The following is a 25,799-nucleotide window of genomic DNA, read 5'->3' on the forward strand; positions in this document are numbered from 1 at the left end:
AAATTTTGGTCTAGAAAAAAAATGTCACAAACGACGGAGTTGTTGACACACGTATTGTGAACAGAGCTCAACCAGTAATATCTTTACAAGGGCCAACTAATAAGAACCAATCTCATACAAATGACACCAATGTGCTACAGTCAGATAATCCAAGGCCTCCAATGATAGGCGCACCTAGAAGGAACTTCACACCCCTTGGAGAACCCACTGAATCAGCACTGAAGAAGTTGATACAGAGAAATGCTATAACTTTACCAGAAGCTAGGCCATATGAACCAGGTTCATTTAAGCCTTCTTGATGGAATGACAACGACTTCTCCGAATATCACCATAATAAGGGCCACAAAACAACAACCTGCTACAAATTGAAGAACCTCATCCAAGATCTCATAGGTCAAGGTGAGATTACAATGGATAGTAAAGAAAGAAATATAAATCATACCATTTTCAAAGATCCTTTTGTCAAACATGACAAGGGAAAGGATTTTAGTTCTAATAAACAAGACAATACTGCCAATTATACCAATGTAGCATTTGACTATGCCATTAACACGCTAAGTGAAGGACATAAAATGGTAGCTACAATCATAGTGAATCCTATAAGTAGAGATTGTGTCTTCATTACAAGAAGATCGAAAGTGAAATTACAAGGAGTGCCTCTGAACCAGCCTTCAATAACTAGCAACTATAATATGGTGGATCAATTCAAGAGAACTTCAGCCCAAATTTCATTATTTGAGTTGTTGCGCATATCACCAACCCATAAAGCAGTCCTGGATAAAGCCTTATAAGATTTGGTTGTTGCTAGGGACATTGATGAGAACACATTTCAATCAACGGTGGGAAACTTGTCAGCCTCAAAGGTCACATTCACTGAATAGGATGCTCCTACAAAATGACTCATGCATAATGATCCGTTGCACTTAGAAGTTTTCATTGACTAAAAAAAGTTTGAAGAGTACTAATAGATGGTGGCGCGGGCCTCAACATTTGCACTCTATATTTGATCAAAGCTCTGGGATATTTTGAACATTATATTGACTCTACTAAGAGAATCAATATAAAAGCCTATGACAATAAAGAGCGCCCTTCTAAAGTTATGGTGACATTACCAGTACAAGTGGGACTGGCTACAACAAATATCGCCTTCCAAGTACTAGATAGAGAACTGGGGTACAATATGTTGTCAGGTCGCCCGTGGATACATACAATGCAAGCAGTACCATCAAGTTTTCACCAATGTGTAAAGCTCCCATATAATGGTATAGAGATCACTGTCCATGGTGACCCGAACCCTTTCCAACATTGTAATCATTTAAAGGCAAGCTCAGACAATTAGGTACCAAACAATCAAGAAGCTCCTATTTACCTACAAATGGAAACATTATCAATTAAAGAAATAGAGAAAAATACACCAACTACATCTTCTTTGCATATTAAAGAAGTTGGTTGTGGAGAATATTCCATTTCAAGCGCATCAAATGGCAAACAATCATCATTTTCTCCAAGATCCTTTGGGAAGCCTCAGAACACAACAATGAAGCAAGATAAAGGCAAAGAAATAATAAAATACTCAGATTCTTATTCCTTCATTAGATGGGGAGATCTACAAGAAGAATTTCTAAATGAAGATATTAATCACTGGATATATAGAGAGGAGGATGACATGGTAGTACCCAGGATACCTCTTCATTAATATGGAAACGGCTTCAAGATGTTACAAAAACACAGATATGATGGCACCACAGGATTAGGGCTACAAAAGCGAGGAATATTAGAACCTGTTTTGCCAAATGAAAACCCAAAGAATCAAGGCTTGGGATATAAATATGTGCCACCAATTACAGAAGCTAGACAATAAACACTGGATATATTGAACATGCCAAAGGTACCCTCAGATTTCATACCTATAAGCCAGATGGATTTCTTTCCACCTCAGAAAAGAGAGAAACTACCAACATCTCCTATCACAGAATCAGATGGTGAAGACATGAGGTAACTTCTGCAAGAGCCTAACATAGAGACAACCAGTAGTACAGTACCTGAATCATCTGTGCAAGCAAACATTGCAACAGATACAAGCATAACACAAGAAGATGAACCAAATCCTTGGTTATTGTCAATACTCTTGCCAAGAGAAATAACCTCGGCACCTCCATTTGAATCAGATGAAAAAAGACTGCAAAGATTAATACTAGGGTTAAGAAGGGTATCCACAATGCAAAGGAGACCTACTCATTTACCAAAACAAGAGTAGATAAGTGATACAAAATCAGAGAGTGAAATGTACATAGAAAGCATCACAGATTCTCATGACTATGAATTTCCATCTAACAATGAAGACAACTCGTCACCAATATATGATGAAGAAATAACATATCATAATCAAGTATGCATGATATTTGGATCATCTAAAATGACAAGAGACAAATATTTTCCCCTCATACATCCATGTTTGATTGACTGAAGGCAAGAAGGAGAGCCACAACTAGATTGGTTCCAAAATGACGAAGCTATAGCAGAATTCTTAGGTGCAAGAGATCGATTCCCTTATAATGATCACAAAGTTGGATATGCAGTAGATCTAGATAGAACTACATATTTTGGAGAGGTAAGCTCTTCTCTTAATCACGACAGTGATGATAAAGACGAACATATAATAGTTTCCCTACCTGTTGGTAAAGAACGGTGAACATTACTAGTATAAGAAACTGAGGAAATCAACATCAACGATGCTGAGAAGGTTCCTAACATTCACCTGGCAGAATCCCTCGATCCAGCAGAAAAAAATTAATTTATCAACTTCTTTAAACAAAGACCCATTAATTTTTGCATGGTCTTACGTAGATATGCCTGGATTAGACCCGGAATTAGTTTTACAAAACTTGCCTTTACTTCCAAGGGTAAAGCCATACAAACAAAAGCTCAGGAAAATGCACCCTCACATAGCCTTGTTAGTCAAAATGGAGTTACAAAATTGTTAGATGTAGGTTTCATCAAACCTATAGACTATGCTGAATGGATTTCAAATCTAGTCCCGATATCCAAGCATACTAGAGGTATAAGGATTTGCACCAACTTTAGAGATCTTAACAAGGCTTGTCCCAAAGATGACTTTCCACTCCCTCATATAGACATCATAGTGGACTTAACAACTGGAAATGAAATTCTATCACTCATGGATGGTTTTTCTGGGTATAATCAAATCAAAATTGCGCCAGAAGATCAACCAAAGACAAGATTTACTTGCCCATGGGGAACCTATTGCTGAAATGTGATGCCATTCGGCCTTAAGAATGCAGGTGCCACTTATCAAAGAGTAATGACCACCTTATTTCATGATATGATACACACAATCATGGAAGATTATGCAGATGACTTGCTAGCAAAATCCAAAACAAGGGATGGTCACTCAAGCATATTGGCTAGGATCTTTGATAGATTGGAGCAATACAATGTAAGACTAAATCCAAAAAAATGTGTCTTTGCGGTAACCTCTAGTAAACTCTTGGGATTCATTGTATGCAAACGCAGAATTGAGATACATCTAGAGAAAGTTAAAGCTATTTTAGACATGCCATCACCTACTACACTCAAACAACTCATAAGTCTATAAGGGAGATTACAATTCATACGGTGCTTCATAGCCCAATTGGCAGAAAAGTGCCAACCGTTTCAACATCTTCTGAAGAAAGTGTTACATTTAAATGGACACAACAATTCCAGGAGGCATTCAAAAAATTAAAAGAATATCTATTGTCCACTCCAATATTGGTCCTGCCAGTACATGGGAAACGATTACTACTATACATAGATGCAACAAGTTCTTCCTTAGGCGCTCTCCTAGCGCAGCATGATGAACAAGGAAAAGCGAGAGCCATGTACTACATTAGTAGAACACTCATTGGATATGAAATCAACTACACATAGATCGAAAGAGTGTGTCTTGCAGTAGTATTTGCATCACAAAAACTTAGACATTATATGTTAAGTCATAAAATATAACTAGTTGCACAATTTGATCCACTCAAATACTTGATGAATAGAGCAACACTAACCGGAACACTTGCAAAATGGGTCATGATACTCAGTGAATTCGACATTGAATACATCAGTAGAAAGGCTATAAAGGGACAAATCATAGCAGACCAACTTGCAGAAGCACCTTTACAAGACAGCCATCCAATGGTGATAGATTTTCCAGATGAATCAGTATTTGCACTATCAACACAGACACAATGGAAATTATTATTTGATGGTTCACATACAAAACATGGAGCAGGAGTAGGAATTATGTTCAAAACTCCTCAAGGAGATTCAATTCCCAAATCATTTAGGATTAGCTTCCCTTTTACAAACAACATTGTTGAATACGAAGCCCTGATGGTAGGACTACACACTGCACTACAATGGAATATCAAAGATCTACAAGTCTTTGGAGACTCACAACTCATCATTAATCAAGTCAATGATGATTACAATACAAAAGATGATAAGTTAAAAATGCACAAATAATTGGTAGAAGAATACAAGCAACACTTCACCAATGTCATATTTGAACAGATTCTGAGAGTGCAAAATAGGGCAACAGATGCAATGACAACAGTAATATCTCTCTTAGATATGCCAAATGATGGAACTCACTTTGAATTTCAAGTGGAACAACTCATTGTCCCAGCTAATGAAATACCATCCACTGAATATGTTTGTATGATAGTAGGACCTAAGTCTCCCTGGTACAGAGATATATACGCATGCCTACATGATCAATATATACCCCTAGATATTTCACGGAATCAAAGAAAAGAACTCATATGACAATCATCAAAACATGCAATCATTGTTGATACTTTATACATGAAAAGAATGGACAACACCATACTCAGATGCCTTGATATGGAGGAGACACAAATTTCCTTAAAAGAAGTTCATGACAGAATATGTGGTGCACATTCTTCTGGACCTGCTCTAGCAAAAACAGTGTTACGAACAGGTTACTATTGGCCTCCAATGGAAAAGGATGCTTACAAGTATGTCCAAAGATGCTAGCAATGCCAAATACATGGGAATCTCATTCATGCACCTGCTCAAGATCTTCAGCCAATAACATCACCATGGCCATTTTCACAATGGGGATTAGATCTTGTAGAGAAAATAAATCCTACCTCCTCCAACAGACATAAGTTTATTCTCACCGATACAGAATATTTCATGAAATGGGTTGAAGCAATCCCAATGATTTTCACAACAGGAAAACAAATAGTGAAATTTATCCTAAATTATATTATTTGTAGGTATGGGGTACCCATGTGCATCATGACTAATAACGGACGACCATTTAAAAATCAAATAGTGAGCGAGCTTTGTGAACAATTTAAGATCCAACAACATTTTGCAACACCTTACTATCCCCAAAGCAATGGTCAAGTTGAAGCAACAAACAAAACTATTTTGAAAATCTTAAAGAAAGTTGTCAATGACATAATTTTATTCTCACCGCTACAGAATATTTCACGAAATGGGTTGAAGCAATCCCGATGATTTTCACAACAGGAAAACAAATAGCAAAATTTACCCTGAATTATATTATTTGTAGGTATGGGGTACCCATGTGCATCGTGACTGATAACGGATGGCCATATAAATATTATGTAGCAGAGATAATTTTATTCTCACCGCTATAGAATATTTCACGAAATGGGTTGAAGCAATCCTGATGATTTTCACAACAGGAAAACAAATAGCGAAATCTATCCTGAATTATATTATTTGTAGGTATGGGGTACCCATGTGCATCGTGACTGATAACGGACAATCATTTAAATATTCTATAGCGGACATAAGTTTATTCTCACCGCTACAGAATATTTCATGAAATGGGTTGAAGCAATCCCAATGATTTTCACAACAGGAAAACAAATAGAGAAATCTATCCTGAATTATATTATTTGTAGGTATGGGGTACCCATGTGCATCGTGACTGATAATGGACAACCATTTAAAAATCAAATAGTGAGTGAGATTTGTGAACAATTTAAGATCCAGCAACGTTTTGTAACACCTTACTATCCCCAAAGCAATGGTCAAGTTGAAGCAACAAACAAAACTATTTTGAAAATCCTAAAGAAAGTTGTCAATGACAATGGACGAGATTGGACTAAATCCAGCTCTATGGGCTTATTGAACTAGTATACGTATGGCAACTGGTACAACACCTTTCTCTCTGGTTTATGGTGCAGAAGTTATTCTACCTATTGAAGTAGAATTGATATCCCTAAGAGTCTCTCTAAAAAAGATTATCTGAGAAGAAAACCATAGAGTTTGCAAGAATTATAATTCCTAGATGAAAAATGACAAAGCTCTCTTAAAGAAAATCAAAGAAACCTTGTTGAACGTGAAAAACTGGGAAAATTTGAACCTAACTGGTTAGGTCTATTTGTTATAACGAAAGTAATTGGAAATGGCACTTACCATTTGAAAATAATGGAGGGAGATTCACTCCCTATTCCCATCAATAATATGCACCTAAAAAGATATTACATCAAAGGGTGGGTTCATTTCAATTCCAATACTACATTTGCATATCTCTTTACCACATTGCATTATCTCTTCTTATATAGTTGCATTAATAAAACAAGGTGATTGTCCGAGTCATTCACCTGGCTGCACTGAAAGGAATGAAGGTTGTCTCATTTCCTAGATACTTGTTCATAAAGTACTTCAAAGGTCTCTAGTCATTCATCTTCAACATCACATCGTGATTACGCTTTATCCTTGGTTGGGTAGAAGGTTCCTTATCAAGTCTTGCTACCAAAAATCCATCAATTTTTACATCTTACACATTAATCAAAAGCTCTAAGTCATTACAGATACCTTGTTGTTCATGTGGCTAGTGAAAAATTCAATATTCTGCTTCAGCGCCACTGTAATTGTCATTCCCAAGTAGGTTTCATTACTTACAATTCAAGGAAAGAAAATAAAAGAAAAAAGTGTTATGGCAATCTCAAGGCAAAACAAACAAAAAAATGATATATTACTGAAATATCATGCATACAAATGTGACAAAAAAGAGAAAGCTTGACTATGGGAACATGCAAATAACTCCATCAAGGCTATGGACACCTACTGATAATGGAGAAATATTTGAGAGATTATGGTGCATAATCTCATTAGAGCCCTAAAAGCTTGCTAGCAGCGAGGCTCTATCCAGGTTGATTTTGAAGTTAGAATAACTTATGTAGCTAGCCACATAGGATTCCAAGGGTCTTTAATGGTTATAAGAGTTAGAATGAACTCAAATGCACACACATGGGCAAAAGAAGATCAAAATTTCAAGAATTGATGGATAAGTTTTCCGCGCCTCCATTCATAAATCTCGGTTGCATAGTGTGTTAAGTTGGATGGTCTAAGTCTTTTGAGAATAGATCAAACTCCTATCTCTGAAATGTTTTGCACCTTTAATACAATTAGTGCATTTCAAAATGAAAGACACACACACTCATCCTTGTCTGAATACAAACTGCATATTTGTCATGCATCCTGCATTAGCATAGCTCATATCAAAAACTCATTGTATCCATCACATTATGCGTCATTATATAAGGTCTACATACTTGGGGGCATAACTGAATAAAAATCCTAAACATTCAAAAAATGATCCTGAAAAATCCAAAAACATTCGAAAAATGATCCTCAAAAAATCCTAAACATTCGAAAAAAGTCTTGAAAAAATTAAAAATCAGGAAACATCAAAATCACAACAAAAACATTCGAAAAATGATCCTGAAGAAAAATACAAAAAACATTCGAAAAATGATACTGAAAAAATCCTAAACATTCGAAAAAAGTCCTGAAAAAATTAAAAATCAAAAAAAATCAAAATCACAACAAAAACATTCAAATATGACCTTGAAAAAAGAACAAAAACGTTGAGAAAATACCAAAAACCCTAAACATTGAAAAAGCTCTTCGAAAACAAAAACAATCAAATACCAATTGTAAAACTTGCAATAAATTGTCTCGGAAGAATCAAACAACCCAACAGATGTCTAGCAAGCACTTCACATGGAGTTAAACAAAGGATACAACTATCTTGTCAAAACGTTTGCAATCACACTAATCCACTATCTAATCTATCAATTTATCAAACTATCAATATGATCAATATCTTGTCTTAAACAGAATCAGTACACTCGAAACCAGACAGATCGGTCTTATATGGGGTCCAAAAATTCTGAAATCAGACATTACCAAAATCACATCAAATATATCAAAAAAAAGGCATAGTCAGTCTAACAATTGAGTTTTGTCTATTTTTGGTTCTCTCTTTTTATCAAATTGGCAAAGATCATTGCTTATAGCTACTCAAGGATGTCCAAAAGTGGCTAGAGGAGTCATGATGGGTGTTAGGTCCCGGAGACAACTAAGAGGGGGGGTGAATCAGTTGTCCAATAAATTCAACCAAAATTAACTTAACCAAAACTTAATGTTTAATATCGGTAAACCAAACTTTATGCAGGTAGATAGTCTTAACAGTTAATTGTAGTACTGGTAAAGATTAATGCATGAAACAGAAAGACATTAACATCCACAACACATAACACAAATATTTTATACGTGGAAACCCTGTAAGGGGAAAAACCATGGTGGGAAGCCTTACCCACAATCAAATGATACTACTGCAAATAGTATGTGTGTACAATATGGATTTTGCACATGCAGAAAGGCCAGCTGCCTAGAGCTCACTGATCAATCACAAAATGAGATTCACACTGACTACAATTGGATGGTTAAGTCCAATGATAATGTACTGCTCAAAATAGAATCTTCATATGTTGGATTCAGTACCGGTTTAGTTTTGATTGCCTTCACAAAATCCTTCCTTCAACCTTCAAATGATGTCTGTGTGTATAGCTCTACTTATTTTTGCATATATCTTATTGCAATCCTTTTTGCATTTTCATATTAATCTCATAAATGAGATCTTACATTTATACCATAACCTAAGACCAATTGAATAGGTCAGCTCACTAAAAGATATTACAATAAAGTCAATTACAAGTAAATCAATATCTGATGCATGATGTCGTCTCAATGCATTTACAATAATAATAAATAATCTCCATAATGTGTCGTGTTGATCTGGAATAGATATACCTGTCAATGCTTCTCCTGGACCTATTTGTCGATAAAAGAAAATATGAAAACTCGAATAAACAATTAACCAAATCACCAAAACCAAGTGATTGAATAATGTCTTCGACATAACCAAGTAGTCTCCAAGTCATTCCAAGTGTCGGTGAACAATATAATCTGTCGATGAACCAAATACCGGTGACTATGCATAAGTCTCTAACTTGTCGGTGAACATAACCAAAGATCTCCAAGTGTTGATAAGTGTTGACAAGTGATGACAGGTGTTGACATAAATGATAAAACCATATCAACATATCCAAAATGCCAACAATCTCCCCCTTTGGCATTGATGGCAACACAAGATGGAAAAACCATCAAAGTGCCAAAATAGAAATGCCAAAAACCAAAAACCAAAAACCAATAATCTCCCAAAGAGATCATTAACCAGAAATCAAAATACATAACATCTTTCCCCTTAGGAATAATCTCTCCCCAAAAGAAAAAGAAGATAATGTGTTTTTCCATATCAATATCTCCCCCTTTGACATCAAATGCCAAAGAAATGCAAAACCAAATACAAAATACCAACTTATTATACCAACTACTCCCCCTGAGAAGTAGCTCTCCTCATCAAAGCTGGAATAAAAGATTTCTCTATTAATTATGTCGGTTGATGACAAACATCAATTGTCTAAGTCTCTACCGGTTGGGGTAGGACTCCGAGTTGCTCTCTGAGATACACAAATGTTTCCTTAGGCAAAGGCTTTATAAAAATATCTGCAATCTGCTCTTTAGTATTCACATAAACCCATTTCACTTCTTTTGCTTCAACATTCTCTTTTAGAAAATTGAATTTGATAGAAACATGTTTAGTCTTAGAGTGAAATACTGGGTTCTTTGATATATCAATTGCTTCCATATTATCACAGTAAATAGTTATAGGTTCCTTGCTTTTTACCTTTATGTCCTTCAATATTTGTTTGATCCATAATACATGTGTACAGTTAGTTGTTGCTGCAACATATTTTGATTCTGTTGTTGATAGACTTGTACAACTTTGTTTCTTGCTCAACCATGAAATTAGTCCACTGCCAAGAAAAAATGCTCCGTCGCTGGTGCTTTTTCAGTCATCCACATCTCATGCCCAATTAGCATCTGTGTATGCACATAAATAAAAAATTTCATCTCTAGGATACCATAAACCAAGATTTGTAGTGCTTTGTAGGTACTAGAAAATTCTTTTACCTACTAATTCATGATTTTCTTTAGGATTACTCTGAAATATTGAAACAATACATACTACATTCATAATATCAAGTCTTGTTTGTGTCAAATATACTAAACCTCCTAATATAGACATGTATCTAGTCGGATTAACAAGTGTAGATTCATCCTTCAAAGATAGTTTATCAGTTGTAGTCATAGGTGTGCTTACCGATTTACAATTTTCCATGCCAAATTTCTTTAGTAATTCCTTCAAGTACTTAGATTGACATAAAAATATACCTTTATCAGTCTGTGAAATATGCAATCCTAAAAAGAATTTTATTTCTCCAATCATAGACATTTCAAATTCTTGCTGCATTTTGTTAGAAAAGTCTTTACACAAACCATCTTCTCCTCCAAATATTATATCATCAACAAAAACTTCAATAACCAAGATGTCATCATTAGTCACTTTGTAGTATAGATTGATGTCGGCATTACCTTTAGTGTATCCAAGCTTTAAAAGATTTTTGTCCAATCTAGCATACCAAGCTCTAGGAGCTTGTTTCAATCCATATAAAGCTTTCCTTAAGTTGCAAACCATGTCTTTGTTATCTATCAAATAAAATCCATCAGGTTGTTCAATATAAACTTCTTCTTCAAGATCTCCATTCAAAAATGTACATTTAACATCCATTTGATATACTTTATAGTTCTTGTGTGCTGCAAAAGCCAATAAAAGTATGACTGCCTCAATTCTAGCTACCAGTGCAAAGGTTTCATTGTAATCAATTCCTTCTTTATGTGAATATCCCTTACACACTAATCTTGCTTTGTTTCTGATTACCATACCATCTTCATTAAGTTTATTTCTGAAAACCCATTTAGTTCCAATTACTTTTTTGTCTTTAGGTCGGGGAACTAATGACGAAGTGTTATTCCTTTCAATTTGTTCTAATTCATCTTCCATAGCTCTAATCCAATATTTATCTTCACATGCCTCATTAATTGATGTAGGTTCAATTTGATAAATAAGACATACCTCTTCATTTGCCAATCTTCCTCTAGTCACAACTCCTTGAAATTTGTTTCCAATTATCTGATCTTTAGAATGATTCAATCTTACATACCGGGGTGTTTTACTTGTTGTTGTTCTTCAGTGACTGTTGAATCTCCCGATGATGCCGGTGTCACTCGATCACCATTCTATACCGGTGTATTCATAGTAGGTTCATTTGGGATTATCTCTATTGCCGGTTCAGAGTCTGTGTACCTTGAATTTCCTCTAGACTGTTCATCAATCTTCACATTTGCACTCTCAAAAATTTTCTATAATCTCTTATTAAAACATCTATATGCCTTTCTCTTAGATGAATAACCAAGAAATATTCCTTCATCACTTCTAGGATCAAAATTGCCAATATACTCATCTCTTCTAATATAGCATTTACTTCCAAATATTCTGAAATATTTAAGAGTAGGAGTATTACCAAACCATAGTTCATGTGGGGTCTTACCGGTTTCACCTCCGATGTGAACTTTGTTGAACATATAAACAACTATATTGACTGCTTCTCTCTAGTATATATGAGGTAGATTTGCTTCTAATATCATACTTCTGGCTGCATCCAAGATAGTTTTGCTTTTCCTTTCCACAACTCCATTCTACTGGGGTGTCTGGGGTGTTGATAACTATCTTTTGATCCCATTCACTTCACAGAATGTATTAAATACCTTAGATGTGGATTCTCCTCCTTGATCTGATCTCAAACATTTGATTTTCTTGCCAGTTTCATTTTCTACCATCACCTTGAATAGTTTGAATTTCCCAAATGCTTCAGATTTCTCCCTGAGAAAAGTAACCCAACACATTCTACAATAGTCATCAATGATTAGCATAAAATACTTATCTCCTTGTATACTTCTAGTTCTTGCTGGACCACATAAATACGTATGAATTAAATCAAGAACATTGTTAGACTTCTCTGAAATACTCTTGAAAGTTGCTCTAACTTGCTTTCCAAATTGACATTCCTTACATACTAGATTGTGAGGTTTAACAATCTTAGGTAAATCTCTTACCGCCTTAGTAGTACTGATTTTCACAATGCAATCAAAATTTACATGACAAAGTCTCTTCTGCCATAACCAACTTTCATCAATATGTGCAATCAAACATGCTTTCTCATTGTTGTTCAAATAAGAGATATTACCTCTAGCCTGATTACCGGTTGCAATTTCCGAACCAGTTTTGTTTAAGATTTTGCACTTACCATTCTTGAATTGTAACTGAAATCCTTTCTCAACTAATTGACCAACACTCAAAAGATTATGCTTCAAACCTTCAACATAGTAAACATTATCAGTATTGTGCTCACCATCAAAAGATATAGTGCCTTTTCCTTTGATCAAACAAGCTTTATCATCTCCAAATCTTACTAGACCTCCATTGTAATCCTGAAAGGTTAAGAATTTACTCTTATCACCAGTCATATGATGTGAACATCCTGAATCAATAATCCATTCATCCATATCTTCAACTTTATCTGCCAGGGCCTGCTCTACCGATTGAACAGTAGGTGTCGGTTGATCTTCTATTATAGCAACAAAAGCCCATCCATTGTTTGCCGGATCCTCATCAGAATCATCAGTAACTCCTTCATCAGCATAATAACAAGATTTGTCTCTATTCTTCTTAAACTTGTATTTCTGATAGTCAAGGTTAGGCTTATATTTTCTTCTAGCTTCTTCTCTTAATCTTGCATGTCTATCAAGGCATCTAGAAGCCATATGGCCAATCTTATTACAGTTAAAACATTTAAAGGGTGCTTTACCTTCATACTTACTTCCAATTGGACCTTTAGGCATTTTCCTTGCAAATAGTGCTTCAAGTTCTTCATTTTCTCTCCTGCTTTCTTCAAGTTCTCTTGCATAAAAGGCTTTCCAATTATATTTATCAGATAATGATGATGATGCCTTGAAAGCTAGATCTGTCTTGATAGTAGTAACAAGACTAAATTCCTCAAGCTCAAAAGTTGAAAGTTTTCCAACCAAAGTGTCTCTAGATACTGATGCATTAGGCATTGTTCTCAATTCATTTATAACAGTAACTTTCATTTTATATGTCGGTGGCAAAGCTCTTAAAACTTTAGAAACAATCTCATCTTCACTTAAGGTTCCTCCACAACACTATATACCCAAAATAATTTCATTTACTCTTTCCATAAAAGTAGAAATTCTTTCTTCTTCCATTTTCAAAATTTCATACCTAACCCGGAAGCATTCAACTTTTGCAATTTTGACTGTGGAATCTCCTTCATTCAATGTTTCCAGTTTGTTCCAAATAGCTTTAGCAATAGATCTATCTGATAACCCCATGACTTGCTGATCTGACAATGCGCTCAAAAGTGCTTCTCTTGATTTGCAATCATTTTCTTCATCTTTAGCCAAGGTAGGTGGATTAGGTTGACCTTTAGTAGGAGCAGTATAGCCATTCTTTGTAACATCCCATATGTCCTTTCTAATGCAATTCAAATGTGTCTCCATCCTGATCTTCCATATGCCATAGTTAGTTCCATCAAGTTTTGGACTGTCCTTCCTGAAATAGTTAGAAGACATTGGATCTCCTCAAGCTGTTAAACTTATACAAAAAGAGGACTAGGCTCTGATACCAATTGTTAGGTCCCGGAGACAACTAAGAGGGGGGGGTGAATCAGTTGTCCAATAAATTCAACCAAAATTAACTTAACCAAAACTTAATGCTTAATACCTGTAAACCAAACTTTATGCCGGTAGACAGTCTTAACAGTTAATTGCAGTACCAGTAAAGATTAATGCATGAAACAGAGACAATAAAATCCACAACACATAACACAAATATTTTGTACATGGAAACCTTGTAAGGGGAAAAACCACGATGGGAAGCCTTACCCACAATCAAATGATACTACTACAAATAGTATGTGTGTACAATATGGATTCTGCACATGCAGAAAGGCCATCTACCAAGAGCTCACTGCTCAATCACAAAATGAGAGTCACACTGACTACAATTGGATGGTTAAATCCAATAATAATGTACTGCTCAAAATAGCATCTTCATATGTTGGATTCAGTACCTGTTTAGTTTTTATTGCCTTCAGAAAATCCTTCCTTCAACCTTCAAATGATGTCTGCATGTATAGCTCTACTTATTTTCGCATATATCTTATTGCAATCCTTTTTGCATTTTCATATTAATCTCATAAATGAGATCTTACATTTATACCATAACCAAAGACCAATTGAATAGGGCAGCTCACTAAAATATATTACAATAAAATCAATTACAAGTAAATCAATATCTGATGCATGATGTCGGCTCAATGCATTTACAATAATAATAAATCATCTCCATAATGTGTCGTGTTGATCTGGAATAGATATACCTGTCGGTGCTTATCCTGGACCTATTTGTCGGTAAAAGAAAATATGCAAACCCAAATAAACAATTAGCCAAATTGCCAAAACTAAGTGATCGAATAATGTCTTCGACATAACCAAGTAATCTCCAAGTCATTCTAAGTGTCGGTGAACAATATAATTTGTCGATGAACCAAATACCGGTGACTGTGCATAAGTCTTTGACTTGTCGGTGAACATAACCAAAGATCTCCAAGTGCTGATAAGTGTTGACAAGTGATGACAAGTGTTGACATCAATGACAAAACCATATCAACATATCCAAAATGCCAACAATGGGCACGATCCTTTTCTTTGTTTGTTGTTTGTGGTTTGAACCGATGAAGTTCTAGGGCAATTTCTCTAGTGGGTGTCTGTGATAGGAGCATTAAGCTTGTGAATTCCACACATACCTCAACCCCTAGTGTAATTCCCAGAATGGAGGGTTCATTCCTTGTTTGTTATGTGTTTGTTTCTTTGCAATGAGATATCTATACATCTTGGTTTCTTATACCCTGGTGTAATAAGCTCCATTGTTATATAATAAGGCTCAATGATGATAATGTATTGCACCATGAATAAAGAAATGAAGACTTTCTCATCAAAATTTCTATCATATCATCTATTATTACATCAAAATCTGGCTTCCAAAGATTAATTTAGTTGATTGATTATCTTTTCTATGTCTAACAATTAACAATTCTTCTAAGATCTTCAACATGTATTTTGACACACAAAAATATATAAGCATCATCACATTGCATGTTCATTACCATTTCAAACACATAATAAAGTTTTAATCAACCATTATGCATCATAACATAAAGCAAATCAAATCACTGCATGATATCACATTCATAATGCATTCATCATCACAACAAAAAATTGCATGAAGTTCACAATCAAAAGATCATCAAGAACGCATATCATATATATATCATATAAAAATGTGTCAAAATACATCGTATCTACATCATCAATATCAACATCCAATCTCTCAACCTATATTGCCTCTATCAGTAGGAGCATCTCGACTAGCTCTAGCCTGTCCCGATGGCGCTCTAGGTAGACCCATCACTCCCCCACTGCTAGTCTGTCGAGAAGTAGATCGACTTGATCTTCTCCCCATGAAAGCACTAAAACTAGGTTCCCTCTAACCCTAAGGGATAACTCTCTCATAATCCTGCTGATAATAAAAAGACTCCTATGCAGTAACAAAATATCTATCTGCCTGGCTACGTGCCTCTGTCACTAGCTCATATAACTGATCATATGCATGCATAGTGATCTGAGACCGCCTAAATGCCTCATCCCTCTCTTATTGTAATCGATCTCTATTAACAGCTATTCAATCCCTCTCCACAGTCAAATCCTCCATCACATGTCGATATTAATCCCTATCCTCCATTCGCCGTTGTCGCAAAGTAGCGACCAAATCCTCCAAACGCCTATCCTGTTTTCTCAATCCCTCTATCCACACCTACAGACCCTATATCCTAGGGCATCTCCACATCATAACCATCATCCCTGCCCTCATCTCCATACCTGCTCGATGACCCTGATCTTGACTCATCACTATCATCAGAACTGCTCATGGATGTAGTCTCTCCATCAATATCCACATCCTCCCTTTCACTATCCACCTGCCCTGTGATCGCTACTATCATATCCATACTTCCTCCATCTCTACCTCCTCCATCTCTAACTCCTCCACCTCTACCTTCCCCACCTCTAACTCCTCCACCCCTATCCTCTCTACCTCTCCCTCTGGGACCCCTGCCATGTCTAATCTATTGAGCACCAATTGGAATTGTCGGATCTGTCAAAGTTATAGGCCTATGATGTATCCACCATACACTATACTGCGTTGTGGACCCTGGATCTGCTACACTAGGTCGCCATCCCCACAAAATAGGAGCAAGAGCATCAAACTCAACAAAAGCAAGATGAGGTTGTATACAAGAACCCCAATCACCAATCTCTCGAGTAGTACAAGCAAAATAAGTTGTCACACCTAGAATACCTTGTACTTCCCTGATCCGTTTGAGCACATGACCAGGAAGATGCATATCAATAACCCTGTGACTACCAACATCTTGACAAATCAAATATCTCTTTTATTGACAAAAAGGAAGATGTTGAGCATCATCAGTCCAACCAAGACAAGTAAGATAAGGTCTCCATGAGAAGTACTATAAGATATCAATCTGATGACGCCAATACAAGATGTTACCTAATTCCCTATGCCTCACACCAATAGTATATCCATAAGCATATGGCTGATCTGGCTCTTAATCTATATGTAATGCAGGACGGAAAATAGCAATGTGTTCCCAATCCATGTCTGAAAGTAATACCAAATCCAACTGATTTCTGTTGCAAATAAACAACCCCATGCAACTAATGATATAAAGTCACAAGAAGACAAGGACCCCAAGAAAACACACGTCTGTCAATAATCATATCATGTATAACATGTCCCCATCCAACAGGAAAACCATGGGCATGTCTATCAGGAATCAATAATCCAGCAACAGTACAAGCAATCACAACAATGAGATCATCATAATCAAAATCATCCCAACGAATATCATAACGACCACGGATATGTAGATCCTGCTCCTCACACTTGAACAATGTACACAAACCTGAAATACCATCATCACAATCAAAAGTAACTTGCCTACCAGATATCGGAATGTGTAAATTATGCCACACATCCTCAAGTGTGATAGATGCCTCACCAATCAGTAGATGAAAAGAACATGTCTTTGAATGCCACCGCTCAACCAAAGCAATAATCATAGCCCTGTTGGTCGTAACCTCAAGAAAATGTGCAATATAATATAATCCAACCTGTCGTAACAAAGCGGATTCCTCTGCATCCAACTCATGACGTTGATCAAGACTATCTGGTCGTGTCTGCCTAGCAAGAAGTACTAGATAATGCGCCTATATTTGGAAAATATATAAATGAGTCAACTACGTCATAAAAAATATTAGGACATAGAAACTGAAGAAAGAAAGACCTTTATTATCAATTGCGATTCAATATTATCATATGCGAAGCAAAACAAGCAAATGCAACATATTTATGCCATATCTGATACAAAATATTCAATTGCAATACAATTTTGTCAAGTGTGACAAAAAGTTAACAATTGTGACATGAAACATCAAGTGTGATACGTTAAACTCAATTGCGACATAATAAAGTCAATTGCGGCATACATGAAAAATGACACACCAAAAAAATGATTAAAAAATTACAAAATACAGACAAAAAACAAGCACAAAGTTAGACAACTCACCATGCCACCATTGTCGGGAGGTCTCTGATAAGATCGCACTTGCTCGAATAAATGCAGCCTTGCTCTGCAAGGATGCCAGAAGCTCTAATATCTCTAACAAATTCTTTTGAATTAAAAATGCAAATGAGCTCAAACACATACCAATCCTCAATTTATAAGCTAAAAAAATAGGTTTTCTTAACATAAATGCCCATGGACCCCTCCATCTTCAACGCAGTGTTAGACATAACAAACAAGATCAAAACTCTTTCAAACTTCATATTATTACTATCTACCATATTTTCTGAAAAACTGGTCTTCAATCCAAAATTTTCGGACCACTTTTTCTGAGGGGGCATTATACCATAGCATCACCGGGGCATACTAGGGCATAAATTTTTCATTTTCTTTGAAACAACGTCGTTTCGACATTGTCTCAAAGAGGGCCAAATGTAGACACCTAAAAAATGTCTCATTAATTCTACACTAATTATTCATCTATTTAATTAAGTAATTCTTTAATTATTTGATTAAACTAACTATTTCTTCTAATCATCGCCCTTCAACACTACTAATTATTCTATTTCTATTCTCAAATCATTTTAATCAGTTAGCCATATCTCAATTATTAATTAAATATCAATTATTTAATTAATTATGATTTATTCCTTAGTTAAATAATCTTTATTATTTAATTAATTCTATTTCCTAAGTTTAAATAATTTCATTTAAATTAATTAATTATTCTTCCAATTCCCCAAATTATAATTTCAATTAATTCCATCCAATTTCATTTCATTTCTCCCAAATTCGAATTTCACTTCATTTTATCTAATTTCATATTTCCAAATTCACATTTCCCCAAATCTGAATTTCAATTAATTTCATGTGCATTTCAGCATTCGAATGACCAAATTGAAATCCAAATTGAAAATGAAAATCAAATTCAATTTCAAATTCCTACAACACATGCTAAAATTGGAACTGATTGATCAAATTAGATAACTCAGTTAAATCATCAATCATCCTTTTTAACTCTCAATCACCTTTCTATGACTAATCCATCTATTCAGTTCACTAATCAATCAAGTGAGTTGACTAATCCATCTATTCTGTTCACTCTTCAATCAATCCAGTTCACTACTCAATCAAATCAGTTAACAGATCAATCAATTGAGTTCACTGATCAATCTAAATTAGTTATGTATCAATCAACAATTGAGTTCTATTTCTCACCTCCTTTGTGTTGAAAATCTATAAATTCAACCTCTTTTCATCAATTCAATCTAGCTTTTTTAGAATCACAATGTTCAAAACATTTGTATGCAGGAAATTGGTGTAATACTTGAGAGCCACCAACCACTCAAATTGGAGAAGCACAATGGAAGCAAAGATGTAGAATGAGGGATTCTTTTATTTGAATTCATTCCTTATTTCGTATTGATTTTCATTGATTATGTGTGATGTTTGTCAATTAGTTAGGAATTGGTGATTCATTCTTATTTGCTAATTAGATCATTAAAATTCATGACATTCAGGCATAGAAACACATTCTGCATTCATCAATTATGGAGCAACATTACATCTTTCATGTACAAGCATGTGTGTGATTAGGGTTTTGTCATGTTCATGCCATTTCATGCAACATATGTGATTACATTCAAGAAGTAAAGCATCATTATCAGTCATTGCATAGATTTTGAGTTATATCCTTTTATTTATTTCAGTATTTGCAATATTTCAATCGAAGTTAATTCGTAAACCGGGGTTTGACTAAGTCAAACCCCTATTCCCAACCTTTTTCCCCTTCTTTCTTCATGTAGGAAACATGTACAGAGCTGCGATCTTCAGAATAAGCATTTTTATAGTGACGAATCGAAACCCCTTTGGTGTGAAAAAAGTTTGGAGGACTAGGGTGACAGGAACCATGGTCCTAATATTTTTGGAGCTCTTTCGAGGATCAGATCAGAATCTGCTCATAGTTCTCATATCCAATTTTGTGGCTCTATTCGGCAAGTGTAGCTTATTGTTTCTATGTTTTCATCCTCATTTCCAACACTTTACCCTAATTTCAGCAATTCAACTCACAAAAGAGGGTAAACCAATTCACACCTTGAATCCAATTAGTATTTTGAGTCCTTATACTTGTTGGTTTATGACTAAATCTATTGGATTCAAACCCTCTTTTGAATGTAATTGGTCCCCAAGCAAAAATTAACGTGTCTTATTATTCTTGTAGTGAAAACCCTAATTTTTTACCATTTATAATGGCTTCTCTTCAATAGGACTTTATATCTTCCATCTCACCAATCTCATAGGCAGACAATGTACCAATAAGGTGATCAATTGTGTAGTTGTTCAAATCATGACATTCTTTTATTGCACACTTCTTCGATTTATAGGGTTTTGTCAAAGCAAACATGATCCTTTTTATAACATCACTCTCTTCAAGCATTCCATCGATAGCTCGTTTAGCCTTTGTTGTGTCATTTAACATCAAAAACTTAAGCTCACATAACCTTCTATCGGAATGCATAAACCAAATATTGGAATAACAGATGTAACAGTTAAGCATAAACATAAATTATATTATAATTAACCAACCATCCATAACACATGACACCAATATTTGTAAGTGGAAAACCCGATAAAGGGAAATACCACAGTGGGAAGCCTACCCATAGTCGGCTAATACTTATGTAACAAGTATGTGATTACAATAAGAGGGGCCTGCACATGCAGGAAGGAACACTGCCTAGAGCACACTACTCATCACAAAAGGAGCCTCATTGACTACAAAGAAATATAGACTACAATCCGTAAATAAGAATGAACTGCAAGAATAGCATCTCCTATGCCTAAGTATAGTTTCGGTTAAGCTCAATACCGGAGGTCTTAAACCTATTTCACAAACCCAATTCGATCACCTATGATCCACCAAAACCTCTGCATATGATTACAATATTATTCGCACATAGATAATCCTATATCCCATAAGACCCACATACCATACCATGATCTACAAAGAGATCTTACATCATATTTATACCAACCCGGGACCTAAACAATTAGGTCGGCCACCTAAAAGATAACACAATAGATCTATTACATAATCTCGCAAACCAATGATAAACCAAGTTGTCCTAAGACCGAAACAATAAATCCAACCGGTGATGCATTGGGAGCATCAACCAACAAATTACACAAACCGGTCCATAATCTAGCAGAATAAACCGGAACCTATAATAGGTTGCCATAAGCCAAATGAAACACTATTGATCAACTGGAACAAGAACACGATAACCATCAGCATCTTGATAACCTTCTAGAAGCTGCACCAATACCGCTTATCAAATTCAACAAAAGATGTTCATCAAAGCGCTGATGGTAAAACCCTTACTAGTGACCAAAAGGCTTACTAGAACAAATGATAGCATCCTGATCATCACATCCCAAACCAACTAAATGTGATACGCATCACGAACACATGAATAACCAATCCAAGCCAATACCACAAGTCCAACCAAATCAGAGAATACCGAAGATGGTCTCCAGGTCACTATCATAGTCCAACCACTCTACCGGAAGCCGGTAGACAACAAAACATCTAGTGTTGACATGAATGACAAAATATCAATGCAACACATAATCAAATCCTCCAAATTGCCAGCAATCTCCCCCTTTGGCATTGATGACAACACTAGATGTGCAAAACATCCAAGTGCCAAGAAAATGCCAAACAAGTCTCCCCCAATGGAAGACATCCAAAAAACTCTCCAAGATTATATGACAATGAGGTTCTGAACCAAAAACCAAACTCCCCTTGAGAATTTTATCACAGTAAAGCTCTGTTTTCACATATATCTCTCCCCCTTTGACATCAATGCCCGAAATCTGACATAAACATCAAAGAAAAATCATAAAACCTCTAAACCACACAGCTGACTACTCCCCCTGAGTAGTAGCATCAACAAATCACTCCAGAATGAATGATAGCACTAATAAATGCATACTGGACTGATGTCAATCGGCATCACTCAAGTCTCTACCAGAGAGGCAGAAACTCCCAATCTATCTCTGAAGTACTCAAAGGATTATTTAGGCAAAGGTTTAGTGAAGATATCTGCAATCTTCTCTTTAGTGTTCACATAAACCAGTTTGACTTCATTTGCTTCCACCTTCTCCTTAAAAAAATTATACTTGATAGAAATATGCTTAGTCTTAGAATGAAATACCAAATTTTTTGATATATCAATAGCAGCAGAGTTATCACAGTGAATAACTATTGGTTCATTACAATCAACCCTTATATCCTTCAACATTTGCTTCATCCATAAAACGTGTGTACAGTTAGTAGCAGCAACAACATACTCAGATTCAACAATAGATCAAGAAGTACATGATTGCTTCTTTTTGATCCATGAAACAAGTTTCTTTCCAAGAAAGAACGTTCCACCAAATGTTCTCTTCTGGTCATCAACATCTCCAGCCCAATCAACATTTGTATATGCACATAGTGTAAAGTCATCATCTTTAGGATACCACAAACCATACTCAGTTTTTCCTTGCAAATACTTGAAAATCATTTTCATCGCACACTCATGATTCTCTCTAGGATCACTCTGATATCTTGATAGAATACAAACAACATTCATTATATCCAGTCTAGTCTGAATCAGATATAACAAACCTCCAATCATAGATTTGTACCTTGTAGGATTTACTGGAGATGATACATCTTTCTTTGTCAATTTCTCACTTATAACCATAGGGGTACCAACTGGTTTAGAATTTTCCATACCAAATTTCTTCAATAACTCTCTAGCATACTTAGTTTGGTAGATGAAAATACATTTATCATTCTAAGTATTCTACAAACCTAAGAAAAATTTCATCTCCCCAATCAGAGACATCTCAAATTCATTCTTCATATTTTTCAAAGAATTCCATGCATAATTCATCCTCACCTCCAAAAATTATATCATCAACAAATACTTCAACAATCAATATGTCATCATTAGTGATCTTATAATATAATTTACTGTCAGCATTACCTTTAGTGAAACCAAGCTTCAAAAGATATTTGTCCAATCTTGCAAACCAAGCTCTAGGGGCTTGTTTCAATCCATATAATGCTTTCTTTAACCTGCAAACCATGTTTTTATCATCTAAAAGTTAAAAACCATCAAGTTGCTCAATATAAACTTCCTCTTCAAGATATCCATTGAAAAATTCACATTTAACATCCATCTGATAAACCTTGTATTTCTTATGGGTAGCATAAGCAAGAAATAATCTCACAACTTCAATCCTAGCTACCAGAGAAAAAGTCTCATCATAATCAATTCCTTCCTTCTGAGAATATCCTTTACATACCAATCTAGCCTTATTCCTCACAACTCTTCCATCCTCATTCAATTTATTCCTGAAAACCCATTTAGTTCCAATAACATTCTTATTTTTAGGTCGAGGAACTAAAGTCCATGTGTTGTTCTTTTCAATCTGATTTAATTCCTCTTCCATAGCTTTCATCCAACATTCATCTTTACAAGATTCAATAACTGATGCCGATTCAACTTGATAAATTAAACATCCCTCACCAATTCCCAACCTTCTTCTTGTCATACTCCTTTGTTCTTGTCTCCAATAATCTCATCTTCTGAATGATTTAACCTTACATATCAAAGAGTCTTCTGATTTTTTGTTTCCCTGCTCTAATCTTCAATCACTATTGAATTTTTTGATACTACTAGAGTAACTGGTTCAACATTCCATTTTGGTACAAGTGCTACCGATTCAGTTATGATCATCTCCACTTTTGGTTCTCTCTCATAAGTTTTGATTTGACCTTTGTACAACTCATCCACCTTGACATTAGCATTCTCCACAATTCTCTATAATCTCTTGTTATAACATCTATATGCTTTTCTTTCATTAGAATAACCAAGAAATATCCCTTCATCACATCTAGGATCAAAATTTCCAATGGAATCATCTCTTTTGATATAGCATTTACTTCCAAAGATTCTGAAATATTTAACTGAAGGTCTATGACCGAACCATAACTCATAAGGTGTCTTACCGGTGTCTCCTTTGATATGAACTCTGTTGAATGTGTATACCGTCATGCTCACAGCTTCTCTCCAATAGATATGAGGTAGATTAGCTTCCATCATCATAGTTCTAGCTGCATCCAGGATAGTCATGTTCTTTCTTTCCACAACACCATTCTGCTGAGGTGTTCGGGGTGCAAACAACTATCTCCTTATCCCATGCTTCTCACAATAAATGTTAAATTCATCATATGTGAATTCACCACCCTGATATAACCTTAAGCATTTAATCTTCAATCATGTCTCTTTCTCAGCTTTAGCTTTAAAGATCTTAAACTTTTCAAAAGCTTCACATTTTTCCTTCAGAAAAGTAAACCACATCATTCTATAATAGTCATAAATGATTAGCATAAAATATGTCACCCTAAAAACTCTTTATTCTAGCAGGACCACATAAATTAGTATGAATAAGATCAAGAACATCATTAGATTTTATCTTGAATACTTTTAAAAGAAGTTCTGACCTACTTTCCCAATTGACATTCCTTACATATAGGATTAAAGGGCTTCACAATCTTAGGTATATCTCTAACAGCCTTAGTTGAACCGATCTTTACAATGCAATCAAAATTCACATGACACAACCTCTTATTGCATAGCCAACTCTCATTAATTTGTGTAATCAAACATGTCTTCTCACTGGAGTTCAAATGAAAGATGTTACCTTTAGTTTGTGTACCGGTAGCAATCTCCAATCCAAATCTGTTAATGATTTTGCATTTTTCATCCTTGAACTGTAATTGAAATCCCTTATCCACCAACTTTCCTACACTCAAAATATTATGCCTTAAACCTTCAACATAATAAACATTATCAGTATTATGCTTGCCATTCAATGATATAGTTCCTCTTCCTCTGATCATGCATGCTTTGTCATCTCTAAATCTAACCATTCCACCATTAAATTATTGCAAAGATAAAAACTTCCTTTTATCTCCAGTCATATGATGTGAACAACTACTATCTATCACCCATTCATACTTGTCTTCAATTTTAGCACTAAGGGCCTTTTCCTTATTTTGAATAACAGGTACTGGAGCATCTTCCTTTATAGCCAAAAATACCCATTCCTTACCACTACTAGATCCATTAGCCAAATCTTGTGTCGGTTCATAATCAGAATCAGTTACACCTTCCTTATCTGCATAGTAACATGATTTGTCTTTGTTTTTCCTGTACTTATGCTTGTTCTGATAATCATGGTTAGGCCTAAAAGATATTCTAGCTTTCTCTTCAGATCTTGAATTTCTCTCAAGACATCTAGATGCAAAATGACCTATCTTATTACATGCAAAACATTTAAGAGGTGATTTTCCTTCATACTTACTTCCAGCAGGACCTTTAGGTACTCTTCTAGCAAACAGGACTTCTAGTTGCTCAAACTCTTCATCTTCTTTCTTCATTTCATCTAGTTCCTTCGCATTAGATTGGTCAGTTAATCCTATAATTTGTTGATCATATAGTGTGCTCAAGAGTGCTTCTCTATCTCTACAATCATTTTCAATGTCCTTATCCAAGCTTGCCGGAGGAGGATCGCCAAATGCTGGATTATGAGGAGTATAGCCTTCTCCGTGATCACCCAAATTTCTTTCCCAATACATCTCAAATGAGTCTC

Source organism: Cryptomeria japonica, chromosome 9, assembly GCF_030272615.1.
Source record: "Cryptomeria japonica chromosome 9, Sugi_1.0, whole genome shotgun sequence".
Taxonomy (NCBI): domain Eukaryota; kingdom Viridiplantae; phylum Streptophyta; class Pinopsida; order Cupressales; family Cupressaceae; genus Cryptomeria; species Cryptomeria japonica.